The sequence below is a fragment of the Myxocyprinus asiaticus genome, chromosome 45 (assembly GCF_019703515.2).
Source record: "Myxocyprinus asiaticus isolate MX2 ecotype Aquarium Trade chromosome 45, UBuf_Myxa_2, whole genome shotgun sequence".
In the NCBI taxonomy this organism is placed as follows: Eukaryota; Metazoa; Chordata; class Actinopteri; order Cypriniformes; family Catostomidae; genus Myxocyprinus; species Myxocyprinus asiaticus.
In genome coordinates, this window is record NC_059388.1 from 12,213,855 (window position 1) to 12,228,854 (window position 15,000).

The 15,000-nt window shown below is 40.6% G+C and overlaps 1 protein-coding gene and 1 long non-coding RNA gene across 2 annotated transcripts in view; one reads left to right on the plus strand and one right to left on the minus strand.

The window, feature by feature from the left end:
* The window catches only part of LOC127435444 (uncharacterized), a 39,542-nt gene extending 32,300 nt beyond the window's left edge, over positions 1–7,242 (plus strand). The window contains exon 3 of the long non-coding RNA XR_007896206.1: positions 6,627–7,242. This is a non-coding gene — a long non-coding RNA (uncharacterized LOC127435444). The remainder of the gene's footprint in view (positions 1–6,626) is intronic.
* Positions 1–15,000, minus strand: part of LOC127435393 (neuron navigator 3-like) — a 216,241-nt gene that overhangs the window by 48,359 nt on the left and 152,882 nt on the right. The window lies entirely within an intron of this gene.

Here is a 15,000-nt window from a genome sequence, read left to right on the forward strand (position 1 = left end):
TCTTTGTAATTTTTCATCAATGAAACAACTTATTATTTTCCTTTTTCAAGGATAAAATCAAGTCTCGCCCCACATTTCTGGTATCATTGAATAAATATCCAACCTAGTGTCATAGAATGAACGTTACTATAACTAAATTTTTGCCAAACGAGTTTTACATGCTGCTTTTTACATTTTGCTGCAGTTTCCTGGTGAAAAGAACACTAGAGCCGCTACAACTGTGCGTTTATTCACTTTCACACAAACCATGGGTACTATGGCTGTTTATGTAAGGAATAATTGATGACAGACAGTTGAATTATTGAAAAACAATGCACACCCGAAGTGGTAATGTGGTCACATGTGGAGTGGCCGTTGGACCTCGGGTGTGCAGTATTTTTCAATAATTCAACGGGTCGGATTCAATTATTCCACTTATACCACGGGTACCACACCTTAAGACATCGTTCAGGGTTTCATATCAAGACATTTGCTGTTTTTTGCCCATAAAACTCTCTTGTAAGTGGAACTACTTTCTTCCGCCAAGGATTCAGCACCTTGTTTTGATACAGCCCAAGCCTCCATAACTAGTTCGAAGACATCACTTTAAAACTAGCAATGGAGGATTGCGCTGCTTTACTGGAGCACTTACTGGATTAACAAGGTGGTGCGTTAGTGTGTTTGTGTGTGTGTCTGTGTGTGTGCGTGCATGCGAATATGTCAGCGAGTGTGAGTGTGGGTGAGATGAGAGAGAGCTCTGTTTGTTGGTCGCCACTCGAGCCTCTATGTGTGTGTGTGTTCGTATGCATGTGTGTCAGCGTGTGTTTAGCTCTCACTATGAGATGAGAGCAAAAGAGAGAGGGTGCTGTTCAAATAATTTGGCGAAGTGATATGGAACCGTTATGCGGTCAAGACCTGGAACTTCTTCATAGTCGTTGGTTTACTGAAAAATAATTGCACACCTTTGAATGTTCATCAACCACTCAGAATCAAGCATTCAACAGACCCGTGGTATAAGACTTTATAAAAATGTATTTTTCGCTCTATTACTCACACCCTATGTTATGATTTCAAAACACTGTTACTCTAATGCATCATTTGAAAAACGATACATTTTAACGCTTGTATTACAGACCCACCTACATTTTCACACTTATTCCAATGTGATTAACTTCCACGGTAGCTCACCTGAGAGTGTTTGACTTTGGAGACTGAGCCTCGAGCCCAACCAAGGACACTCGAAGTGAAAGTGAAGCGAATGTGCAATAGAAGTGACACAATATGACGTGGTTGCTTCAGTAAATGTGCTTTTCAGGTCGAATTAGATTTTTTGATCGGTTAGGGTGTACAGCAGAGCCATTATCTGTATTTGTATCTGTATCTGTTCATATGACAAAATTATCTGTATCTGTCTCTGTATTCGGATAGAACCGGGTTTGGGCGGGTATTAAGTAGTATTACGGGGCGGAAGTATTACTCTTGAATTTATAGTTTCTATTAATAAAATATGCCTTGTATATGCCTTTTCATAATAATAGCCTAATAATAATAATAATAATAATAATAATATACAATTATTATTTAAAAAAAAATATTATTTTATTCTTTTTTTTTTCTTACCAAATGAAGCTGAATTTGTAGGCCACATTAGCTGTGGAATATGTTGTTAACTGTGGTTTCTCCTGGTATTTCAGATATTAATATCTGCATGAAACAGAATTTCCGTTTGTCTGTGCATGGGCAAGAGGTGTCAAGCAAAACGTGAAATGTCAAACACACATTTTTGCAGTGAATAATAAATACCAAAAAAAAAAAAAGAAAAAAAAAGAAATGAAAATAAAATCAATATAGCCTGCAAACAGATGAAAGTCCCGTAAGTCTATCAGGAATTTTTACGATAGGACACCATTATTTCATTAATAATAATAATAATAATAATAATAATAATAATAATACATTTATATAGCGCCTTACCAGAGTTCAAGAACACTTTATCACTTTAACAAATTTAGCACAGTTTAAAGAAGAAGAAGAAGAAGAAAAGCATGTTTTAGATTCTTCATTTTACATAAGGAGGAATATTCAGAATAGATGAATACTCTATGGAGCATTTAAACCTTTATGGAGCATTTAAACTTTTTTTCAGAATAAAGTCTTAATACCTTAATCGCTGATGTGAATATAAATGTTGTCAACTTTAAGAGACGAATGGTCGGGCTCCAACGTGAAATCATCACTTCAGGTCAGGAATTTAACATCGCGCTCAGGTTTTGGCTTTAAATGAATACATGGGAATCACATGTGTATCGTGTGATACATTAACGTAGACATTTCAAGAAGTGGAAAGTGTATATGATGTATCTTAGTTAATGTTACACTTGATAAGCTCCAGGCACGCACAATTAACAGAGACCGCAGATGGAGTAGAGACCGCGCCCATCCGATCTGAAATCACAACATGCACATTTTCATTCATAAGGTTTACACTTTAGAAATATTGGCTGCACAGATTCATAAATTTATTGTAATTTTGGATATGTTTTTGGATAATCAGTCAAATGAATATTTTGTATATTTGTAACGGGGTAAAATGGAAAGGAGGAGGCGAGAACCGGATGAAGCATCAAAGTAATATTTAATTAAACAAAAACACAAACATAAACACATACAGGGCAGCTGCCTGTAGCGCTTGCTCTCTCGAACTACCGCCTCTGGCGGCCTTTATCCCTCTTGTTGGCTTGATTAGCCTGATTAGGGGCCGGGCGTGCGTCATCACGGCCCGGCCTCGCCCTCCTCCTTGCCACACTCCTCCCTCCTTTCCTTCAGGCCAGGGAGCCCCCGGCATGACGTACATCTTCCGGCCCTGCCTGCCGGTAGGTCTTCCCCACCTTCTTGGACCTGGGAGGGAGACAAGGGGAGGGAAAAACAAAAAAAAGAAAAGAAAGAGAAAGGCCAACACGGAGTGACAGCGGGAGAGAGATGGTTCTCTGATATGCCATAGCCTGGTCCTCAGTCACCCCTCCACCCTCTAGTGTATGACAGTCGTTCCTCCCCAAGTGGATCGGAGGCAGTCGGGGTGGACGGAAATGCCCCGCCACCTTTTGGTGGATGGTAGGGGTCTCCTCCGCCCCTGGCAGCGGTTCTCCTGCTCCAGGCGGTCGGCAGTGAGCACCTCCCTGCTCACGGATGACGGTCTTCTCTTTGACCCCACAGTGTTTTAGCAGCCGGTGGGGATCTCCTCTGCCCCTGGCAGCAGCCCAACCGCTGCAGGTGGTCGGTAAGGAGCCCTTCCTCCCCTCGTGGTTGGTGGTCGTTCCTCCGCTTTCAGGTGGCTGGGCTCCTCCGTCCCCCAGCAGATGGCCACGGCTGCTCCTTTGGGGTGGATGATAGTGGCGAGGACTCTACTACGGTGCATCCCTCCTCCTTCCCGGACTTCAGCACCAATGTAACGGGGTAAAAGGGAAAGGAGGAGGCGAGAACCGGATGAAGCATCAAAGTAATATTTAATTAAACAAAAAGACACAAACATAAACACTAAACGCATACAGGGTATCTGCCTGTAGCTCACTCTCTCTCGAACTGCCGCCTCTGGTGGCCTTTATCCCTCTCGTCGGCTTGATTAGCTTGATTAGGAACCGGGCGTGCATCATCATGGCACGGCCCCACCCTCCTCCTTGCCACAATATTATTTGGATGAATCCTTTATTCATTTTGAAGTCATTATCCGTAAAAACATTTTTTATAGAATAGCCAATCCTAATGCTAGCAGGGTAAGGACTCCAGAGAACTGCCCTGGAAGCTCGCCTGTATGGACTGAATATTTTATTCTTTTGTATCCCTTGACAAAAGTCGCTATCTGCCTCATCTGTGATGGGTCTGACAGGCAGACCAGTGTGACATGCTGTCTCTGGACTATGTCCTTAGATACTGCTTCATTCATGACAGCAATTCCAGCCTGAGAAACAATTCTCAAAATGTCTGCACTTTGGACGTATGGGGGAAGATGCTTTTTTCTTGCTCTAACACCATCTATAATTCACAAGAGCCAAATATTTTCAGGGCATGGTTATAATGGAACTTCATTTTACTAAGGTAAAGACATGGGTTTTCTGTTGTTGTTTGTAACTCCTGTGCTAAAGTGAATATCTTCCATAGATTGCTTATTTAAATTTTTATTATTTAATTAAAGCACCTCGTAGCGTGAGTGTTGGCATTCACTTTACTTTGAGTGTGCGGTGCAAATGTCCACTGAAGCATATAGTAATATTATCATGCAATATTCAGTGTTGAAAGAACATTGCAACAATAACACTCAGTCAAGCTAGATTTTGCATCTCTCGTGGATCAAAACAAATCAAAAATCACTTGCTGGGACAGCTGGCCTGTAAAATTTATCTTTCACATGTTTGTGCTGTGGTATAATTATGCCAAAGCTATATTGCAGATAAAAATTAAAAACAATTGCCTGTACTATTGCATAACAATGAACTGTCCAACATGTAGCAAATAGTCTCAGCCTCAGTCTATTTTTAAAAGACATCTTCAGTTAAGTATACATGATAAATAAATCATAGAAATGTGACAGGAAAACTTAATTTTATAAACTAAATAATCTAATAAAGAACATAAATGCAATCTTTGAAGAGTGTGAAACCTTCTACAGGCCATTTATGCTTCTATGAATCAAATTAAACCCAAATATGCAATCTTTGTGCTTTGTACTTTTTACGACCTTTATTTAAAAATAAAGTAATTCAGAGAAACAATATCCGCTATTCAATGATCCCCCCCCCCCAAGACAGAGAGAAAAATAAAACATACATTTGAGCAATTTATGAATGCTGACACTTATATAAAGACGCAATATTGGGTCGCAATTGAAAGCCAATTCTACGTAATCCAAATTACCACCATCAAACCATGGAAATCGTGTAATTATAATTCAGAAAATTTAGCAAAGCCTTTTCTAATAACCTTAGTCATTTCTATAAAATGTCAAAAGCTTTAGCTATACTACAGTTTAGATATAAAACTTATTCAAACCACAGATAACTGACCTATTAGAGTAGTCAACATAGCTAATTATGCCCCATCACCAATGAACACTAGAGATTGAGACAGGTGAAAGGGTGCACCACTGACTCACCGGCCCTGCGATTGATGCTGTCTGGCTGTCTGCTAGCTGGCTGTGTCCTGCTGTTGCTTCAGGGGTGGAGAAATCGAGAGACAGAAAGCAAAGAGGGGGGGCATTGCAACCCACCTGCTTGGTTGCGAAACATGGGCTGGAAGGAAGAGAGAGTCTCGCCACTTATGCCAGCTCAACCCCACCACCTCACATCCCCTCAACCCCACCACCCCCAACCCTCCCCTGGGCCCATTATACACACTGAGACTGGAGCATTGCCAGAGGAGACGGACTTCAATCAAAGACACAGTCAGGGTCAAACCTGAAGTTGCATGCTGGATTACTAATGCAATCAAATTACTTTTGTTTATTGAAACATTTTACATTTGAATAGTAAAATCTCACAAGTCATATTTCACCTCAAAATCTAAAGAAACAAATTATAATTTTCTTAAAGGCAGGTGGGCCTGCCAAGAAAAAAAATATTATCAAAATATTAATAACTACAGTCTTGAATCTTAGCTATACTTTACAATGCATGTAGGCATTATGACTAAAACTGAACAAGTGCTTTTAAATTTGAAGACAAATCAGAAGTGTTATGTTTTGATAATTTATTAATAATTTTGCACAGTAAATTTTATTGTAATCAGTAAAAACATCAAACTGATCAAATGTGTCATATGTCATTGGAAAGCTTTCTAAGAGTAGAATACAACCAGCCTATTTGTCACAGACAAAAATATAGTAAGTAATTGCTAAGTACATGTTTTTGACATACATGTTACTTGTAAACAGGTGTTGCTTTTAAGCCCCATTTTCGCTTATAACTTTACGATAAATAAACAGAACATAAAGTTAGCTTTCCTGGATTAGATATCTTCATCGTAAATTATGTAGCACGTTGTCCAGCATCATGGCATGCTTAACCAATCGTATTAGGATTCAGATCACTGCAACCAGAGGTGGAAGTCATCCAAATATGGGCCGAGAGGATCGTTCTCTCTAATTACATATGGCCACCAGGAGATGGTGCCAAGTACATTACACAGACTCGATGGCTCAAATGACATAGAATGGAACTAAATAAGATCTCATTACTCATACCTGCATGCTTTGGAGAGAGAGTATACCTTAAGTCGTTGTTATATTTGCATATGTAATTAGTTCTTATGTACATGCATTATGTTTTATTTGTTTGGAGATAATTTTGGACACTTGGAGAAGTTTTTGGACACTAGGATAAATAATTTTTAATAATTTTTTTAACTTTAGATTGCTTTGTCATATCAACACAAGATTTTACTCAGTTAAAGATTGGGAACAGAACAAAAGCAGTTTTTTAGAGCTACCTTATTTACTCCTTGAAATACATAATGTCAAATCAGAATTTTTTTTTTTTTTTTTCAGCAGTTTCTTAGACTGAGAGACTCATAATTTGTCATAATCTATATCATTACAAAAATGGAAAAGTTTTCTTTATAATGATACCAAACAATTGACCCTCTTTGTTTTTTTGCAGGCTTCTGCAATGCACAAGAACCGACAGCTAGCCGCCATCCAAAATAGTCAAAACCGCAGACCTGAACTTCAGATGCTGCCATTTCCTTCTGTAAATCAATACACTGGCACCACTCAAGGATGAAGAGGCTCTGTTTCTCAAACAGACAATCCCACAATCACACAGGCAGTAAATTGCTTTCTTGATTAGTGTGATTGTATGACACAAAGGAACTGGAGAAGACAGTTGATGAAGTCAATGGTGAAGTGATAAAAAGGCCCATGCAAATTTTCAGCCACTGAACTCCACCGAAAACTCTGAAGAATTGGAATGGCCATCATTTACAATATTTTACATATTCCCTGCCCCTTATGTTTTTGTTTAGTAAATATTTCAGGTAATTTGTTTATATTTTCAACTAATGATAAGAGTGTAGTACTCTCAGCTTGGTTTAACACACTTTTCCATGTATTCTAAAAAAGTTTCCCTGAAAATCAGCACAGCAAAGAAAAAAAAAAGGCTGCAAATCAATCTCTAGTAAAGATCTGTGATGATTGTAAGATTACTGTAAGTATGACACCTCTCTCTTCCATTAAAATATGTCTGAGATATCCACAGTTGTGGCAAACGTAAGCACTTATTTAGCATGTTTGGTCTGAATGGCCACTAATAGTCATTAAGAAAAAAATAAAGATCACCTTGTACATCACTGAGAACTGTGGCCAAATCATTGGCTCAAAGTAGCTAGAACTTTAAAGTGAAAGCAGCCAAAAACAACTGTTTGCTTGTACTAGCCCATCTGCACAAACCTGACTCTTCAGACAAAAATTCAAACAGCAGACTGGTTTGTTGTCTGGGCACTAATGAAACCTCTGTTATTTTATGCCGCCAGTGTTTACATCCCCAGAGCAATGATCAGTCCTGATGCTCTATTACTTACTGACTTTGAGCAGTGTTTGCCACTAGCAGAGCACCCTATATTGAATCCATTATCTAAACAGATGCACACCGAGCATATGGTGAAGTCAGAGGAGTGTGTATGCATGAAGACTAAGACAGTCCAGACAAAAAGAGAAAGATTAGCACAATTCTTTTATCATTAAGTCTAGAACAGTAAGCCAATAGTTTTGGCATAGATGGAGCGATAATGGCTTCATGCTCTTGCATTGATCAGGACCAGACATCAGAAGTCTTTAATGGCAGCATAACTTTGCTGAATACTGTTTAACGGCCTTCACATCAGGAGCACGCATTTTAAGATACCTTAAAATCCTGTAAAGGTAGGCTCACTGTTTTGGAACAGAGCTAATGTGTCCACACCAGGCTTGAGTCTTATCTGACAAGTAATTTGAATTAGAGACGAAGAGAGACACATAACGGGCAAAAGGGAATAAGGGAGAAATACTGAGCCAGCAGCTTTAAGAGATTATCCCAGGTGGAAAAAATACAATAATTGCTCTACAGTGAATGCTCTTGGCTGGAGGTTTCGAAGTTCAAAACTTAAAAGTTCTGAACAACAAAATAAGTATAAGAATAGCTTTCTCCACTAAGTTACTATTTAACATCCCTGAGGAGTTAGAGGAGAGGAAATTTGCATTGACTAACCAAACAAACTCTGCTGCAAATGAGGATGGATTAGGCAGAAAATGCTCATGAGAAAAGAAATGTTATTATGGTGTGGCAGTTACTATGGCATTGAGGAAAGAAACTCAGTGGGTTGCTCTAAAACTGTCCAGAGTCAAATTGTGGTTGATTCGCATGACTTTGATGGATGTTCTTCTGGTCTGAGGGAAGGAAATACAGCCCAGCAGGCTGGCAGGGGGTCATAGTATCGGGAGTCATGGGAAAAATAGTCAGATATTGCAAAGCACTACTGGAGACTTAAAATATAGAGACAAAATTACTTCTGGAAAAAGGGTATTAAAAAACAACAGTACGTATTATTATTATTTTGTTTTTTTACCTTAGTGGAAATAAATTGCTTTGCTTATGTTTTGTTTTTACCAAAAAAAAAAAAAAAAAAAAAAAAATCTTGTACTCTGTTTTGATTTAAAAATATTCTCTCTAAGAAAGAAATTGGTACTTATATTCACCATGTATAGTCAGGACATTAATAATTTTAAATTTTAAATTTTTAAAAAAAATTACAATTTGAAAAAAAAAAAAATATTCAGAACTTCTTAAACTATTTCAAAGAGTTCTCATCAAAAATTCCTGTTTTTCTGTTTCAAAAGTGGCAATTCTTCCCACAAGGCCTGCACCCCTGAGTCTTCTTTTTACTGTTGTACATGAAACTGGTGTTGAGTGTGTCACATCATCTGCTGTCTCTTCTCCTAGCCAGTTCACACAATCCTCATCCCCTGAATACTAACCCCTCACTGGACTACAACCCCCATTCTTTACATAAGGTATTCAATGATCAGTCTACTATAGATAGTTGTTCCAGCCTCCCACCATCGGCTGGAACAACTATCTACTGCTATGGAAGAAGTATTAAGTTATCTACAGGTGGCTCCTCCCAGTTGACCCTCAGGGCTGAGTGATACTGCGGCACCGGCGGCTCCACAACCTGTATCACCTAGCATCCCTCCACAGTTGCAGTACTCTCGTTCTCCTCACCTGGCTCTTCCAGAAAAATTAACACCAGTCCTGGTCAGTGTGAGGGTTTTCTGCTGCAATGTTCCATATATATTGCCCAATGCCCTTTCTATTTCCCCACCGAAACCTCTTAAGTGGGTTTCATTACATCACTGCTCACTGGCAGAGCATTAGAGGGGGCAATGGTGGTGTGGAATCAAAATCTGGAAATCCGTGATTCATTTGATTTGTTCACGTCACAGTTTAAGAGTGTTTTCCAAATTCCAGTGGGATGTGAGTATGTCGAGGATCGACTCATTCGATTCACACAAGGTGGCGCCACAGCAGCTGATTATGCCCTAACCTTCCGCACACTTGCCGCTCAGAGTGGTTGGCCAGATGCACCTTTAAAGACTATATACCGTAATGGATTATCTCACCAACTACAGACTGAAATGGCCAATCGAGATGATAACCTCTCCCTGGATCAATTTATATCACTCTCCATTAAGATTGATAATTTACTGCGAAGTCGCAGTCCCGCACCTCTACCCTCTGTTAAGACCACCCCTTCTGCCATGACTTCACCTGAACCCATGCATTTGGGCCATTCACGGCTGACTAGGGAGGAGCGACAGCGACGTATTAATGCTCACCTGTGTCTGTACTGTGGAGATCCAGGCCATTTCCTCTCCTCCTGTCCGCTTCGCCCTAAAAATTTGGTGAGTGAAGATGCTGTGTTTCCTCTAGTAAATAGAAGTTTATGTGTTGAAGTCAAGTTAGTTCCAGTGCTAACTCCATTTCAGTCAGCGCTCTCATTGACTCAGGGGCTGCTGGAAATGTCATTGATTCTCACTATAGTGACAATTCCTTGTGTACCTTCAGTGTCTGTTACAGCACTAGATTGACGACCACTTTGCACAGGCACCACTCAACTCATAACCCAACCTGTCTCTCTGCAAGTAGGAAGCTTACATCAAGAACAGCTTCAATTTTTGGTCACCAACACCCCCTCCAAACCTATCGTTCTGGGTTACCCTTGGTTAGCTAAACATGATCCACAAATGGAGAGGGTTAATGGAGAGATTACCAAGTGGGGAACATCCTGTTTTTCCTTGTGTCTCTGAACAATCCTACCCGTAGAAGTCAGCATCACTAAAGTCACCCCAGTACCTGTACCAGAACCCTCATCCATTCCTGCATGCTACCACGATCTTCTCTCTGTGTTCAGCAAGACCAAAGCCACCCAATTACCACCTCATCACTTGGTTGACTGTGCGATTGACCTCCTTCCTGGCACCATGCCACCTAAAAGCCACATATACCCGCTATCCAACCCTGAGACCAAGGCCATGGAGGAGTGTATAGAGGAAGCTCTTCACTGTGGGCGTATTCGTCCTTCCACCTCTCCTGCGGCAGCAGGTTTCTTCTTCGTGGAGAAGATGGGGTTCTCCGTCCTTGCATTGATTACCGTGGACTAAACGCAATCACCATTAAGTTCCCCTATCCTCTTCCTTTGGTTCCCGCCACCCTAGAACAACTACGAGAGGCTAAAGTATTCACCAAATTGGACTTGCATCATGCCTATAACCTCATTCATATCAAAGAGGGGGACGAATGGAAGACTGTCTTCATCACACACTCAGGTCACTATGAATATTGTGTCATGCCTTGTGGCCTTTCTAACTCGCCTTCGGTGTTTCAAGCTTTTATGAATTAAATCTTCAGAGACTTGCTGAATCATTGTGTCATAGTTTACATTGATGATATCCTCATCTATTCTCCCTCCCTGGAAGTCCATAGGAGAGACGTCCGTGAAGTCTTGCTTCTCCCTTAAGAACAATCACTTGTTCGTCAAAGCTGAGAAATGTGAGTTTCATGTCAACACTACTACATTCCTGGGGTACGTGATCAGTCCGGAAGGAGCATATATGGACAATGCCAAAGTTGAAGCTGTCAGGAACTGGCCCTGTCCTTACACAGTTAAGGAACTCCAAAGGTTTCTGGGCTTTGCAAACTTCTATAGGTTTATTCACAACTTCAGTTCCATCGCAGCCCCACTCACCTCTCTTCTCAAAGGTAAACCTAAAGCTCTTGTCTGGACTTCCCAAGCCACTTCTGCATTTCTAACACTTAAACATCACTTCATTTCGGCCCCCATACTCCGACATCCTGATCATTCACTCCCCTTCATTGTTGAAGTTGATGCCTCAAATATTGGCATCGGAGCAGTTCTTTCTCAGCGCCATGGAAATCCCGCAAAAATGTATCCATGTGCCTTCTATTCACACAAACTAACTCCGGCAGAGCAAAATTACAATGTGGGAAACCGTGAACTCTTGGCAATTAAAGCTGCTCTGGAGGAATGGTGGCACTGGTTAGAGGGCATACATCATCCCATCACTGTTTGACTGACCACTGCAATCTTGAGTATTTAAAGTCTGCCAAAAGGATGAATCCAAGACAGGCCCGCTGGGCTCTTTTCTTCTCTAGATTCAACTTCTCAGTTACCTACCGCCATGGCTCTAAAAACTCTAAAGCCGATGCCCTATCGCAAATCCATCCCTCTGAGCCTGTTGAGCCTACGCAAACCATACTTCCCCACTCGATCATTGCTGCCCCGGTTCAGTGGAACATTATGAGGGATGATGAACAAGCTTCCCAGACCGAGCCATCTCCTCCCAGTTGTTCTAGGGATCGCACCTATGTGCCAACTAACCTTCGCCCCCAAGTCATTCACTGGGTTCATTCCTAGAGTTCCAGACACCCAGGTGAGAACCGCACCATTCAGTTAGTCCGAAACAAGTTCTGGTGGCCTACCCTGACCCACGATGTCACACAATATGTAAAAGATTGTTCTGTCTGTGCACAAACCAAGTCTTCTAGGCTTCTCCCCGCAGGACTTCTTCACTCTCTGCCTGTCCCTCGACGACCCTGGTCACACATAGCAATTGACTTCCTTACGGATTTACCTCCCTCACAAGGTAACACCACCATTATGGTGACAGTGGACCGATTCTCAAAAGCATGCCACCTCATTCCTCTCCCAAAGTTACCCTCAGCCCTAGAGATGGCAGAGGCCCTCTTTCATCATGTATTCAAACTCTATGGCCTGCCATGTGTATTTTGTCTTACTGTACTGGCAGAGGTTTCTATAGTCAAAACAAATGAAAAAAAATCTACCAGTGCTGAAGAAAAAATCCAAAGTATTTAGAATACGTTACTGACCTTGAGTAATCTAACGGAATACGTTACAAATTACATTTTACAGCATGTATTCTGTAATCTGTAGTGGAATACATTTCAAAAGTAACCCTCCCAACCCTGTATATGTAATGTAATATATACAGGTGCATCTCAATAAATTAGAATGTTGTGGAAAAGTTCATTTATTTCAGTAATTCAACTCAAATTGTGAAACTCGTGTATTAAATAAATGCAGTGCACACAGACTGAAGTAGTTTAAGTCTTTGGTTCTTTTAATTGTGATGATTTTGGCTCACATTTAACAAAAACCCACCAATTCACTATCTCAAAAAATTAGAATATGGTGACATGCCAATCAGCTAATCAACTCAAAACACCTGCAAAGGTTTCCTGAGCCTTCAAAATGGTCTCTCAGTTTGGTTCACTAGGCTACACAATCATGGGGAAGACTGCTAATCTGACAGTTGTCCAGAAGACAATCATTGACACCCTTCACAAGGAGGGTAAGCCACAAACATTCATTGCCAAAGAAGCTGGCTGTTCACAGAGTGCTGTATCCAAGCATGTTAACAGAAAGTTGAGTGGAAGGGAAAAGTGTGGAAGAAAAAGATGCACAACCAACCGAGAGAACCACAGCCTTATGAGGATTGTCAAGCAAAATCGATTCAAGAATTTGGGTGAACTTCACAAGGAATGGACTGAGGCTGGGGTCAAGGCATCAAGAGCCACCACACACAGACATGCCAAGGAATTGGGCTACAGTTGTCGTATTCCTCTTGTTAAGCCACTCCTGAACCACAGACAACGTCAGAGGCGTCTTACCTGGGCTAAGGAGAAGAAGAACTGGACTGTTGCCCAGTGTTCCAAAGTCCTCTTTTCAGATGAGAGCAAGTTTTGTATTTCATTTGGAAACCAAGGTCCTATAGTCTGGAGGAAGGGTAGAGAAGCTCATAGCCCAAGTTGCTTGAAGTCCAGTGTTAAGTTTCCACAGTCTGTGATGATTTGGGGTGCAATGTCATCTGCTGGTGTTGGTCCATTGTGTTTTTTGAAAACCAAAGTCACTGCACCCGTTTACCAAGAACTTTTGGAGCACTTCATGCTTCCATCTGCTGACCAGCTTTTTAAAGATGCTGATTTCATTTTCCAGCAGGATTTGGCACCTGCCCACACTGCCAAAAGCACCAAAAGTTGGTTAAATGACCATGGTGTTGGTGTGCTTGACTGGCCAGCAAACTCACCAGACCTGAACCCCATAGAGAATCTATGGGGTATTGTCAAGAGGAAAATGAGAAACAAGAGACCAAAAAATGCAGATGAGCTGAAGGCCACTGTCAAAGAAACCTGGGCTTCCATACCACCTCAGCAGTGCCACAAACTGATCACCTCCATGCCACGCCGAATTGAGGCAGTAAATAAAGCAAAAGGAGCCCCTACCAAGTATTGAGTACATATACAGTAAATGAACATACTTTCCAGAAGGCCAACAATTCACTAAAAATGTTTTTTTTAATTGGTCTTATGATGTATTGTAATTTTTTGAGATAGTGAATTGGTGGGTTTTTGTTAAATGTGAGCCAAAATCATCACAATTAAAAGAACCAAAGACTTAAACTTCTTCAGTCTGTGTGCATTGAATTTATTTAATACACGAGTTTCACATTTTGAGTTGAATTACTGAAATAAATGAACTTTTCCACGACATTCTAATTTATTGAGATGCACCTGTATATATATAAAGCTCTGCAGGTTTCCATAGAATTGTAATTGGAAATTTTATGTTCACCAACCCCTGCATGTTTCTTTATTACATATTTTGGGTATCTTGTGGCTTTCAGCAAGCAATATGATTGCAGTAATCTTAGCTCCATTTAACACATTGTATGTTTAAATCATTCCACAGAATTCTGCAGATTGTCCACATAAATCTGCAGATTGTCCACAGTATTCCACAGATTGTCCACAGAATTCTGCAAATTGTCCATAGAATTACGCAGGTTGTCCACAGATTGTCCACAAAATTCTGCAGATTGTCCGCAGAATTACGCAAATGACCTCCAAAATCAGTGCAGAACATTTTTAAAATAAGTCTGCAGATTTCGTCTTGGCCTGATAATGAGTTTAAGGAGCTGCACTGGGAACAAGGATGTTCATTCATTAATGAAGCAGGCAAAAGAATACCAATTCGTAAGTGATTTCCTGCACAAAATTAGGTGGGTAAAGTGGCCATCTATAACCACAACCAAGAACTCCATGACTGCACTATAATGAATGTGTCAGGAAAAGCGAATAATGATTCTTCTCCTGTAGCCTTATCTGTGAAAATACTGAATCACTCACAAAACCTTTCATCTAATAGCAATCTTTCTCAATGACTGTTCATGTGCACCACTACCAATCCAACCCTCTGTTTATGACAGAATAACAAAACCATAGACCATTTTAACATCACTCCCTCAAACACACATAAACATACAGTCTCATATTCCGTTCTCCCTTCTCACAAATAAACACAAACCAATCCCCAAAGCTTTTCTTTCAAGTACAAAGTGCAGAGCAAGCTGTCATGAGAAGCCAGCCTCTCACTCTCTTTTTTTTTTCTCTGACTCTGAAA